This window comes from Fukomys damarensis, unplaced genomic scaffold (genome assembly GCF_012274545.1).
Source record: "Fukomys damarensis isolate Sample0158 unplaced genomic scaffold, DMR_v1.0_HiC HiC_scaffold_3, whole genome shotgun sequence".
NCBI lineage: Eukaryota > Metazoa > Chordata > Mammalia > Rodentia > Bathyergidae > Fukomys > Fukomys damarensis.
In genome coordinates, this window is record NW_022900915.1 from 23051673 (window position 1) to 23064850 (window position 13178).

Sequence of the window (13178 nt, forward strand, 5' to 3'; positions counted from 1 at the left end):
AGCACTTAATTCCTGAGTTAGAGAAACTAATTTGTCTCACTTTAGAATAGGTGCCCACAGTGATACATGGAATATATGAAGTTAGAACGTATAACAGAAAGCTATATGCAATTACAGAAAATGTTATTTTTTGCCCTTATTAAGATACTTAAAACATGATTTATACATAATTCAGTTTGCATGTTAAGATATTAAAAGTACTGTACTAAAAAGTTCCTAAAATGTAGTCTGCCAGTTCTAGGAAAAGGGAATGCAAGCTTAGCTGTCAGCACTGGTCAACAAATTCTTCCATGCCTGAAAATTGAAGAAGTGCTAGAGATTTTGTTTGACTCCAGGCAAGAGTTATTCCATCCAAAAGAATGAATGGGATTTTGGTTCTACAGTGACAAAATGAAGATATCACTACAGCCTTCTTTCATAAATCATCCTTAACAATGAAAAAAGAAGTGCAAAAGTAAAGTTCAGATGTGATTAAAGTGAGAGATCACTGTAGCACTAAAACACAACTGTGAAGCTAGAAAGCCCATGAAGGATAATTGACTGGGGTAATGAAAGAGTTTTGGAAATTGTGGCTAAATCTGTACAATAATGTGAATATAATTGATGCTGCTTAATTATGCACTTAAAAATAGTTGAATGGCAGTTTTCGTTACATCTATTTCTTTATCAATTTTTTTAAAAAGGTTAAAGCAACTTAGTAGAAGTAAGTGAAATCAAATAAAAATGCTTTTAGGTTTTAAGTAACAAAGAACAACTAGCCAGTTTTCCTCCCAGAAAGATGTGAGGATCTGGAGGCCCAGTAGTAACAAAAGGTGAAGGTAGTGATAAGAAAAATTACTTGAATGTGTGTACAGGTTGCATTCAGACTTCCAGATGCTCTTTGCCTCACTGGCCGGGATCATGTAACTTCACTACTTCTTCAGGAAAGAGATGGTGCTCGTGGAAAATTGATGAGAGTATCTTGGGACTTGGAGGCTGCAGGAAGAGGGGGCAAACTGAAAATAAGAATGAAAATCTGATCCTAAATTTAAAACTCCAGCCTCTCTCCTAATGAGTTCCAAAACACAGATGGTCAGGGCATATCCCTCTGAGCCTTTCTGAGACATTCCATCAGAGGAGTCTTAAGGTGATTTAAAAATAGGGAAGTGAAGAGCCAAAGCAGTGACCAAAGAATTGAAAGTAATTTCTTCTGGAGAAGAGGCAAGAAGGGCATGGGACAAATACACTGAAATTTTTAGTAGACTTTTTCTTATTTGACTTGTAAGCTGTATGCATGTAATATTTCAGTTTTGAAATGATTAAATCTAAAAGACATAAAATGAAAGAAATTCTCAGATCTCATTCTGTATTTCATTTTACTCATATTTAATCAAATTATGGTTTATAGAAAATATTGTTTCTAGACTTTATTCCCCCCAGAGGAAAATGGTTTACCAAAATAGCTACTTCTAAGAATAATTTGTGTCATATTTTATGTGTAATATATGTTTATATTTAGATACATATCTTTCCTTTAATAATCATAGATCTGTATACTAGCATGTATCTACTTCAAGACCACAAAGTCAGTCCTCATTCAAGAATATCTGACAGTATAATGGACTTGGTCTAGTTCCATTAATGATTTGTTTCTATGAAAAAGGCATTTACCAAATAACGGAATGGGGTATATTTAACACCATATTTGATGGAGAAATTTCCCACCTCATATCCAGCTTGCTTTGCATTTGTATAGAAACTGCCTGGTATTTTCAAAGGATCTTATCTATACCTCAGAGAATGGCTGGGATTTTATATTTGCAGCATCTTATTTCCATATAAAGATATCTCATTGGTCTATATTTTAATTCATTTTAATGAATCTAAACAATGAATCGATTTAACAGATATAGTTATAATAAGTACTTTTCAGCAGACTTCTCTTCTTTTGTGCAGTCCTTTATTCCCATGAAAAGACCATTTTCATCTTTTGTTTTTATTTTCCAAATATACAGGGTCACTAAACCTCTTTAGAAAGTGCTTTTGAATAGTCAACTCTTTGTGTAGAAAAACTACAGTATATTCCTTAAGTGAAATTCAATCAACTACTTTTATGGTAACTGGGCTTAAAAGACATCAGTGAAAATACCCACACAAGCTCTTAAGATCAAGGCATTTGTTTCAACTGACTTTAGTATGTACTTATCCATTGTGCATCAAATGATGAGCAAAATAGCCAGACTTCTAATAAGCAAGTACAATATAGACAAAAGAGAACACTGATTTAAGGTCCTTGTGTCAAATGCAGTAAAACATTCTGTTTATGGCAGTTCAGGCTTAGGTTTACAATTAGCACTAATTACTGAGAAAAAATCAAAACCACAGCTTTAAGGAAAGACACTTTTCACTACAAGATCAAAGCCAGTCTCTGTAGAATAGGGAAGCCTCTACCATTTAATTGCACTGAAGTGCTAATTGGATTGTAAGGTACTTTCATGAATTTCTCCAATTAGCCAGCCATCCCTGACAAAATCCAAAAAAGAAGATTATGAGTTCTTAGAGCTTTTGTCTGTATAGTTGTGATTTGTATACCTGAGTGAATGTAGCTTTCCCTTCTTTTTATGTAAATTGAAATCTTTGGGATCCTAACTTATTAGCTTCCTATAAATAGTCTTAAAGGTAAAGCTATCCATTCTATATAAAGTCTTAACTATATTAATGATAATGGGGAAACATTTAATAGAAACTATCATTTTTTTAAGATTCTTAATTTAAAATGTGAAAGTTGGATGGGTGCAAATTCTTCATTTAGGATTGTCATTTTATGGAGTTAGGATACAGTTAGGATGTTTGTATTGCATTTTATTACTTTTCACTTTAGTTAATTTACAAGAGAAACAACTAATCAGTAATTTCATGTTGTTTATTATTTATCTAATCATTTTAAACCCTGAGAATAATTTATGGCTCTAATTGAGCTTTACCCATATACTGTATCTCCTGCAATCTTTATTGTTCTTTGATTGTATAAGGTAGCAACTATTCTACTCACTCACCACATGAAAGCTTATACAACAAAATGATATCTTGTGGAAAAATTATCTATTTGCATAAAGCTAATGGGAACTTTTTCTTGGATGCCAGGTCATCCCTATGAAAGTGAAATAAGTTAGCATCTGTGCTGTGAATTCACTGGTCTATACTAGATTGGTACCATTATAAATCTTAAAAATCTCCTACTGACATAAAACTGTTTTAGAACTTTATATACATTCTTCAGACTTTGCTAGGACATTTGCCCAGGTAATAAATGTGTGAGGTTGAGTTTGTATCGGTGAAAGAGGACAAACAATTTTTCTAGGATTTTTGAGTGTTCTGAATTATCTGATTAAGCTAATTATTAATTAGAAAAGAATCTGCTTTCCACAGTTACCTTCTGCTGCATAAAACTTATGGCACATATGCTACAACGAGCTTTTTTTTTATCATCAGAAGCTCTGAAAGGTTCACCATCACTGGCAATAGTGAGTTTTCAGATAACACAATTGTTGATTTGTGTATCCAAAAGTTGTAGATGACCCAGAGTATAATAGAGAATTCACATGGTTTTCCATGCTTCCAGAGTTGTGTGCTTGATGCTCAGTTGTATCTTATAGTAAATCAAGGTATTGTGACAATGATGGCACCTAATCATATACAATTTTTACTATTATATACATTTTATATACTTCAACTCTTACCTTAACCCTTGAGTAAAAAAACAGTAATAAAATGGAGTCTTAGGTTCACTAGCACAGCCATTAAAAGTGACAGAAGTAACTATAAGAACCAGCATTAAAACTCATTTTTTTCTGACTTCAAAGCTTTTGATCTCACCTCATTAAAATTAGTGGAAAATTAGATCACTCTCCTTATGTTTACTCTTAGCACCTGTTGTATTCTTTTATAGGACCCGTGTGCATAAATGTATATGATTCCTGCATATATATGTATATGTCATATGTGTGTACATGTGTGTCATGTTACACACACAGTTTTTTGGGTAACTTGTTTCCAATATCTGTGTTGTTCACCTGTGCCTAACAATTATTCCTGGCCCACAGTAGGCTCACAATAAATGAGTACCAGAGCCAAAAAGGCATCTGACTTCTAGGTTACTCCTTTAAGTGTTCTGGTAAAGTTTGGGAATTAATAAAATGGGCTTAATTTAATAAACCCTCTCTGGAATATTAGAAATAAGAAAAATCTTATTCATTGATGAGATTGGCTTTCTACATATTTTGTCTTGCCATTTTCTCTCTGTCTGTCTGTCTCTCTCTCTCTCTCCCTCTCTCCCTCTCTCTTTTTCTCCTTTCCTTTTTGTCACAGTGAATGTATACTTCGTTTCAAGTGAAAATATTTCCTGAAAGAGGATAGGTTTGGTACCATGAAATTACTCAGTTTTTTTTAATTACGTGTGAGGGGCTCCATGAACAGACATTTCTCAGACAAAGAAGTAAAAGCAGCAAGTAAATATATGAAAAAATGTTCCACATCACTGGTCATTCAAGAGATGTAGATGAAAACAACAGAGAGATTCCACCTCACCCCAGAAAGAATGGCTGCTATTAAGAAATCACACAATAACAAATGTTGGCAAGGTTGTGGGGAGAATGGAACCCTTCTCCATTGTTGGTGGGAGTGCAGACTGGTGCAACTGCTATGGAAATCAATATGGAGATACCTCAAAGAGCTGGGACTAGAGGTTCCATTTGACCCAGCCATTCCTCTGCTGGGTATCTTTCCAAAAGAATTTTAAAAATCCTATCACAGAGATATATGCACACCTATGTTTATAGCAGCAGTTTGTAATAGCTAAAACTTGGAAACAGCCCATTTGCCCATCAGTTGGAACCTGGATAAAGAAGATGTGGTTTTCCTATAAATGGAATACTACTCAGCCATAAAGAATGAGAAATTGATTCATTCTTAGGAAAATGGATACATTTTGAGGATATACTTCTAAGTGAAATAAATAAGTCACACATGTGTAAATACCAAATAGTTTCTCTGGTGTGAATAAAGTATAATAGTACATAAGATCCTAATGATATAATGGCAATGTGAAATAGGAAGAGAGGGGCTAAAGGTGTAGGGAAAGTGGGAAGGGTAGGGGTAAGCTAAAAGGAAAAGAAAAAAATATGAGAAAATGAAAAAAAATGGAAATGAAGTGTTTGTAAAGGGGGAGGAGAGGAGGGGGTGAAGGGAGGGCAGGGACAAGGGGAAAAAATGAGAACCAAGACCTGTCATGTAAAGGTACAGATCCCAATAATGAATGTAACTGTATTATATACCTAAAATGTACCAATAAACTTAATGAGGAAAAAAAATAATTTTTCTCTGTAAATTTTATACATTTCCAAAATTTGAGTCCATGTAGGACTTCCTGTAAAGATCTTTTGAAATAACTCAAGCTGTATAAATTCGTGGTCATCCACTTTGTTCTAATTTATCAAAAATGATTAGTTTATGGATAGATACATTGCCTTCAAATAAAAGTAAAGGTGTTAGAAACAGCCTGTATGTCCAACAGATGAATGGATAAAGAAAATGTATTTATGCACCATTGAGTACTATTCTGCTATAAAGAAGCATAAACTTGAGTAATTTTTTAGGAAAATGGATGCACCATGAGACCATAATGTTATAAAATAAATCAGACACACAAGCATAAAGATCACATGGTTTCTCTTTTATGAAAAGCTCAATATATAAAATAAATAAAAGAGATAATAGGGAAAAAAGAGGAAAACAAAGTTATTGTTATCCGGCATGGACAGTATATCTCAAAGTAATATACTATAATTGTCTTACACATTGCATATATTTTTTTGGCTTTTTAGTCTAGTTGTTAATCTGTATATATAATAATTAACATTATAATGACTTATAAATAAATGAATATGACACTGATGAAATAAAGACAAGGTTGAGGTTAGGGGATAATAAAAAGCAAGATATGTTATGTGCTGGTACCAGTTCCCTACCATGAATAATAATTAGGTACTGCAAACATAAACTAATAAAAATTAAAAAGAGAAAAGAAAAAAACTTAACATTCCCTCTGATACTTAGTTCCTTAGAAAGTAGCTCATAAATATCTTTTTAAATACATTTAGTAGCATAAGAAACAACATCAAAATTCCACTTGGCATTCAGAGTAATAGTAATAAATTCTGTGTAAAGGTCTTACAAATTCTGCATGTAAATTGTATTTCCTATCTTACTAGTATGTATTCTTCTATTTAAAATAGGAGTAAGTCAGGTATGGTAGCAAATACCTGTAATCCCAGCCACTGCAGAGACTGAGTCAGGAGAATCACAAGTTTGAGGCCAACCTGGGCAATTTAGTGAGAACATTGCTTTAAAAACTAATGACAAGGGCAAAAAGTAAACACATACATACATACATACATACATACATGGGAATAATAACAATACCAGTGAGCATATGTTGTATGGCTGACCTAACAAAATATATGGTCAACAGTTAGTAACAGCTTCTATAGTAAGATGTTAATAGACACAGTAAAAGCATGGGTTGCTAAATGTCATTATTGCTGTTTTACTCTACATAAAAGTTAGTGTACTGTAAGTTATAACCTTAGGTAGTTTCATATTTTCAGTGATTATTTTGGCAAAAATGCATAACAAAAATTATTTTAACTACTTTGAAGTGTACAATTTAGCGCCATTAAGTGCATTTAGAGTGTTGTATAATCATCACCACTGTTTAGAACCTTTTCTTTACCCTAAATTATATATTGTCTTTATTTTTTTGGTACCCAGCCTCGAACTCGGGTTCTTGTGCTTGCAAGGCAGGCAGCAGAACCATTGAGCTAAATCCCCGGCCCTATATATTGTCTTTTTAATGTCAAAATAATTCTCTTCAAAGAATTAGACAGCAATATATATAACAGATCTATAGTGAATATAGTATTGTGTTCACATTTATTATTCCAAAGGCATTTCACTCTTATGAGTCACATTGCTATAAAAGATTAATAAATTAATTATTATTAATCAGTATAGCAATGTTGATCTTTTTCTTTTCCACATCCCAAAAGCCTATTTCCTTTCTTTTTTGCACTCTCACTAATCTCCATATACCACCATCTCCTGATCATTTGAAATAAAAAAGTTTAGCTGAGAAAACTGTGCAACTGTGTAGTAGCTTTTCTTGTAGCCAAATGCAAGCACTTTCAAAGTGTCTTTTAAAAGATAAAATATTTTTGGCCGGGCGTGGTGGCTCACTCCTATAATCCCAGCACTCAGGAGGCTGAGGCAGGAGGATCGCTATGAGTTTGAGACCAGCCTGGGCTACATAGTGAGTTCCAGGTCAGTCTCAACTACATAGTGAAACCCTGTCTCAACCCCCACCCCCAAAAAAAGATAAAATATTTATCAGGAAAAGTATTGTATATTAGTTGAATTTATCCATATCATGCTGGGTTTTGACTCATTTTGTTTTAACCATGAGTGTGAATCATGTGACTTTTTCCCCTGTCCTTGCCCTACTCCCTCCCCATTACTTTGCTTAGTCAGAAGTTGACTGCACTTGGTGTTCCCATGTCTGTACCTCTCGCATATATTGTTTCTCTAGTCTTAAGTGCCTTTACCCAACTTGGACATCAAGCCAGGTTGGCTCTTATCACTACTTAGCAGATCTCACCTTCTTCTGTGAAACTTTCTGGCAGTGCCTACCTGTCACTCCCATGTCCCTCTATAAGCACTCGTGCGTACCTTCTCCTTACCTTCCTCATACTCTACTGGGAATATATACTTAATTATTCTTTTTTACTTTTATAATTGGAGCTCCTAAAGTTTTAGATTGTGACTTGTAAATATGTGTATCCCTATTTCTTCCTAGGACAGTGTTTGGTGTAGAGGAGGAGAAAGTAAATAGTTATTGAATAGATGGTACAGTGTTAACATTTTCACATTTTCTGGTTGTAGGTTAGCCTGTCAAACTCAGGTAATACAGTGGACCTTTGACTTACCAATTTGATTGGTTCCCAAGGGCTGGTTGTCACTCAAGTTGGCTGTAAGTCAGTATAGCTGAGATCTGTGTTTACCTGGGTATACTATAGATCACAAAAGGCAGATGAATTCTCCAGTTAACTCGAGTTGTTCTTAGGCCAGTTGGAACTTGGGGGTCCACTGTACTGTTCAGATTGTTTAATCTGTAGTTTTCACTTACTTAGAAAAAATTTTCAATTATTGAGAAGTAGGTGAAATAAGAAATGTTATGTAGAGAGAGGACAAGTTGTATCCCAGAACCATAGTAAATGAATAAGCTATGCCCTACATGTACAGCAGTATGTAAAGGAGAAAAGCCAAAAAGAAATTGAGACCCAACAGAAACTACAAATCTCTCCAAATTTGCTTTCTGTCCATGTCATTCTCATTTTTAAATATCAGTTTCCAAAACAGAATAAGGCCCAGGGACTTGTCTGTGAAATGGAAAGGAGGATAAACAGACTAATTTTTTTTCTCACTGAGTTTATTGGTACATTTTAGGTATACAGTACAGTTACATTCATCATTGTCCCTCCACCCCCTCCTCCCTTCCCTATTTACAAAAACTTTATTTCCATTTTTCTCATAATTTTTTCTTTTCCCTTATTTCCTTTCTCCTTACCCTTCCCACTTCCCATACACCTTTAGCCCTTTTCTTCCTATTACACATTAAACAGATTAATTTTAATCACTGAGAACAGATCTGTTGAAACAGTCTTCAGAAGTAAGTATGTATTTTATTACAAAGAGCCGAATAAACTTCCCAGAGCTTTTCTTTTCTATGTGAGACCATGTTAGTTCCACAAATGAGAAAATACTGTGTGAAAGATTCAGGGAAAACAGAAACCATTTCTAGCTACAACTCCAGCAAACTCCTCTAAGCTCTATTCTGCTTCATTCACAACCTGGTTGCAAAGGACCTGAAAACTAAAATGTTTTTAGTAACAAATGGCAGGCTCAGTCCCCATGTTATAAGAACTATTGTAAAACTCTGTCATCTGGGAATATAAACTTTTTTACATAATAAAAGGCTGTCCTATTAAAATACATAACAAGATGAGTGGTTAACATGATTTGCACAGTGTAGCCACTGAAATGTACCAAGCAAATAAACTGGTGAATTTGATGAGTTAGTGAAAAGGAGGATGAGGTTGATTAGAACCAGGTGAAAGGCATGTGAGGCAATTGCCAAATATGAACAGAAATAAAACTCATCTCAGTAATAAAGTGTGAGTGTGTGTGCATGCACGCGCGTGCACATGCAGCACTTGTGTGATTATACAACAGTTCTGTATGTTAATTAATGGTCATGTCTTAAAACACGTTAGTTTTCAGTGTACATGACAAAAAGTAAATTGAAAATACTTAAAATACTTCTAAATTATTTTCCAATATCCCTTTTTACTCTTTGCACAAATTGTTCTTTTTACTCAGCTATACTTAATGCTCTGATTTATAAATTTCACCTATCAGCATCCCTAAAGTTAGTGACAAGCCCTGAATGCAGAAGGCACCCATCTATAAGCAGAACAATTCCATGGCCCAAACACCAAACATATCATGGCGTATGGTGCATGTAAGAGAGGGCCCTTTGATGTAAGCACCAAGGCTGTTACCATGGAGACCACATAATTCAAGTCACGTCCTAATGCTAAAGCACGTGATGTTCACATCTACACTAATTTCCACAGAACTTTGACCATACTTGACATTTTAAACTCTAATATGGCAGAATTTATTTTAAGAAAATGAATGATCTATCACTTGTAAGTTAAAAATGTAAAATTTTGAAACATGAGCAATAGCCCACACAAAATTTAGAATATAAAGCAATGTTTTATTCTTAATCCTTTTAGCTTTATGACCGTATTATTTTCTATTTCATTTCTAATGTTAATCTTTTAACTCAGATATCAGCACAATCCTGCCTAATATAAGCAGAATGGGTCACAGAGTATTTATTAGCTGGTGGTTATAATATCTTGGAAAACATGGCCTGAAAAAAGAAAATGTTATTTAGAGATATGTCAAGAGCATCTATGTAAGTTGTATTTTAAAGCCTTTGCACTATTCCATAGAAGAGAGAAACATATAAAAGCTAAGTCATTTATGTTACGGTGCTTTTTAAAGACAAGTTAACTTCTAGCTATCCTAACTGTATAGGGAAAGATAGTTTAGACATTGCTTTCTTCTAAAAAACTAATAGGAAAAACTATTATGAAATGTAGATTCTCAAATTTTGTAGCTGGCTACAGTGCAGACCACTCTGAGGTCCATATAGTGCATCTTTAGTTCTGAGAGTAAAGATTTTTTGTTAGTTCATAAGAGTCTTAAAGCTAAATAAAGGGAAACCTTCATGACTACAAAGGGAAGAAGATCTTTAAAGTTATTTAAAAAGTATTTTTCCCCATTTCCTTACCAATAAATTTAAGCAGTTCTATCTGTTTGATGAGAACAACTAACAAGCAGAACCTGGGCTATCTTTTTGCTTTTTATTTCTAATCATGATTCACTTATTTCAATACTCCTTGTGTCCGGTACCACAGTTGACTCATAGTTGTAAGAGAGAGAATTATGCTGTTCATCTGTATTATATGACCATAGAAGTGTTTCAGCATGGACATTTTCTCTACAGTTAAAATATCAACAATTAAAATATTATTACATTGGCGTAGGGCCTTACCCTCTGAACAGGATGCTTGAGTCCCATGGATACTGAAGGATATATTCCACGTGTTGATGTCTGCCCCACAACAGGATCCACTGGTCATCACACTGGGAAAACAGGAAATGGAGGTTCATTTTTTAAAATTTGGTTTTCTTCTCAGTCCTACAACTAACTGGGAAGCTTCTTTCAAAATGATATTTTAAACATATACATACTTTGTTCTCTCTACAGCCAAAATACAACTGAAAGTATTTACTTTTGTTTTAAATACACACATGCATATGCACATATAGTCAAATATCCCCGATGCATTCAAATCTGTTTGAAGCTCTGAAAAATGACGTGCAACTCTCTCTCTCATCAATTCCAGTTTTGAGTGTAGTACTTTTTAAAAATAATGGACTTCTAAATGAATATTCTTAATAAGAATTAAGGATTCTCTTTTCTGAATTTTTTTTTTTTTTTGCAATTTGGCCTAAAACCAGATTTTTCTAACAAGTAAAAAAAATCATGTTTTCCTTTCACTCCGTTCCAGTGTTGGAACTGTTTATTAGCATGTTACTTCCTGATCACACTAATTGGCTGAACACAGAGAACAGTGTGGAACCAGATGCTGTTTACTCCCACTCTTCTGGGCCTCTGTCCCCATTGTCCTCACCTGGATTACTTGTAAAGCCAAGGCTCTTTGTCCCCCTCAGGATATACTTCTGCTGTAAGGATTCTTAGTCAGTGACACTGAAAAGTTGAGGAAACACAAGAGCAGAAAGGAATAATCAAGAGCAAGGCAGTGAAACCATGTGAATTTAAAATTCAAGAAATCAATCTCAAGTCCTCAAGGTGGCAAATTATGTCCTAATTTTAGTTGTGAATTCTATGCAAATTAACTTGCCACTTTCTCAAAACTATCAGTTTTTAATTAATCACTGATAAAACACAAAAATTTATCAAGACCAACTTTTCAGTACTTTTTCTTATACTGTCCAGTTAGGCTCTTGCCCACCCCCACAAAATTAATTTTGTGAGATATTAATAAAAATAGTTTCTTTCATTGGTTGCTGTTTTGAGGTATATTCTCTAGACCTCAGCTGTAGAACAAGTTAATTGTCACTGTAGGGATTGAAATAATTATAGTATCTTTCAGGGACCACTGTGTTACACTCAATATAAATATTTTTTTAATCCCTAAAGTATCTCTGTAAAGTCTTAAAAATCATTATTTTCAGAAGCAAGATCTCAGCTTTAGTATCTTGCCCAAAGACAAGTGGACAAAGACAACGGACAGAGCTAAAGTTAGTGCCTTTGACCTATCTGAACTCTCATCACCATATGTATGTCTTTAGAAAGAAAAATAGATGTTACCAATGCCATGCAGGATGCAAGGGAAGTAGCCAGTGAAATCCCACTGTAACAGTTCTGAAATCATGTTGTGAAAAATTCCCTGGGAAGCATAATAATATTGCACGTTCTTTATTATACCCACAGAGATTCCAAGAACCAAAATTTTTAACATGTATCTCAGAATTCTGTAGTAGATTTCCATTTTGAGAATCATTTTCTAAACCTTTTAAGAATAAAATTCTATCCATGCCTCCTCCCATCCATCCATCTATCCATCCGTATAAGTGTATATATAGAAGTTTCTGTGATTATTTTTTCTTGAAGGAGAAAAAATTGATTGCTCCTAACACATGATGGTTATATTTTTTATAGTTTTATGCCACTTCCTTTATTGTCTAAGATTCTTTTTCTTTCTACTTTCTTCCTCCCAAGAAAAGTAAAGGATCGGTTATACTTTCTTCAGATTAAGTCAAGAGATCTTTTATATTTGTAGTGCTGTCATTTTATGTATTGCTAACTTTTTTTCATTTTGATAGGACCAGCATTTAAGATTGATATCTATGAATGTTTTGAGGAACATTTCTTTTGATACTTTTAGTCATATACATTGATATTAATTAGGAGGCACAACTTATTTTAAGAGGTGGGCTATACTGGACTCAAACATAAAAGTAGGTATCCTTGAGAATTCATGTCTCTGAAATGATAATAGATTCGGGGGGAATAAGGGTAGAACACTTTTGTCATGAGACAAATTTTTAATTTACGAAATTAGATTTTCCATAAGCTGGTACATTTTTCATGGAAAAGAGCTGTTGATGACACTTACTAAACTGCTGCAACATTTTGCTAATTTAAAAAAGCTCTGCTTTAGATCGATTGTGACCTTATCAATAGGATGATCTCATTCATCTCCTTTGGAACCTCTTGTCACAGTGAGCAGTAATATCTCTGAGCTGCATCTCCTGTGATTGCAAAATTAACATTAAAGAGGGTCTCAGAATCAGTTTGTGGTAGAATGAATTAGTTTTGGTATCTTTCTTAGTTATTAGTTTTTAAATTGTGAAACATCTTTGTAATCATTCTTAGTTATTTTTTTAAAGAAATCACAAATTCATATTACTGATACTATCCT

The 13178-nt window shown here is 33.9% G+C and overlaps 1 protein-coding gene and 1 long non-coding RNA gene across 2 annotated transcripts in view; one reads left to right on the forward strand and one right to left on the reverse strand.

The window, feature by feature from the left end:
- Positions 1 to 13178, forward strand: part of Fbxl17 (F-box and leucine rich repeat protein 17) — a gene marked incomplete at its 5' end in the record, with an annotated part of 484676 nt that overhangs the window by 370963 nt on the left and 100535 nt on the right. The window lies entirely within an intron of this gene.
- The window catches only part of LOC117287325, a 41594-nt gene continuing 38991 nt past the window's right edge, over positions 10576 to 13178 (reverse strand). The window contains exons 2-3 of the long non-coding RNA XR_004518556.1: positions 11364 to 11440; positions 10576 to 10812 (exon numbers count right to left, since the gene is read on the reverse strand). This is a non-coding gene — a long non-coding RNA (uncharacterized LOC117287325). The remainder of the gene's footprint in view (positions 10813 to 11363; positions 11441 to 13178) is intronic.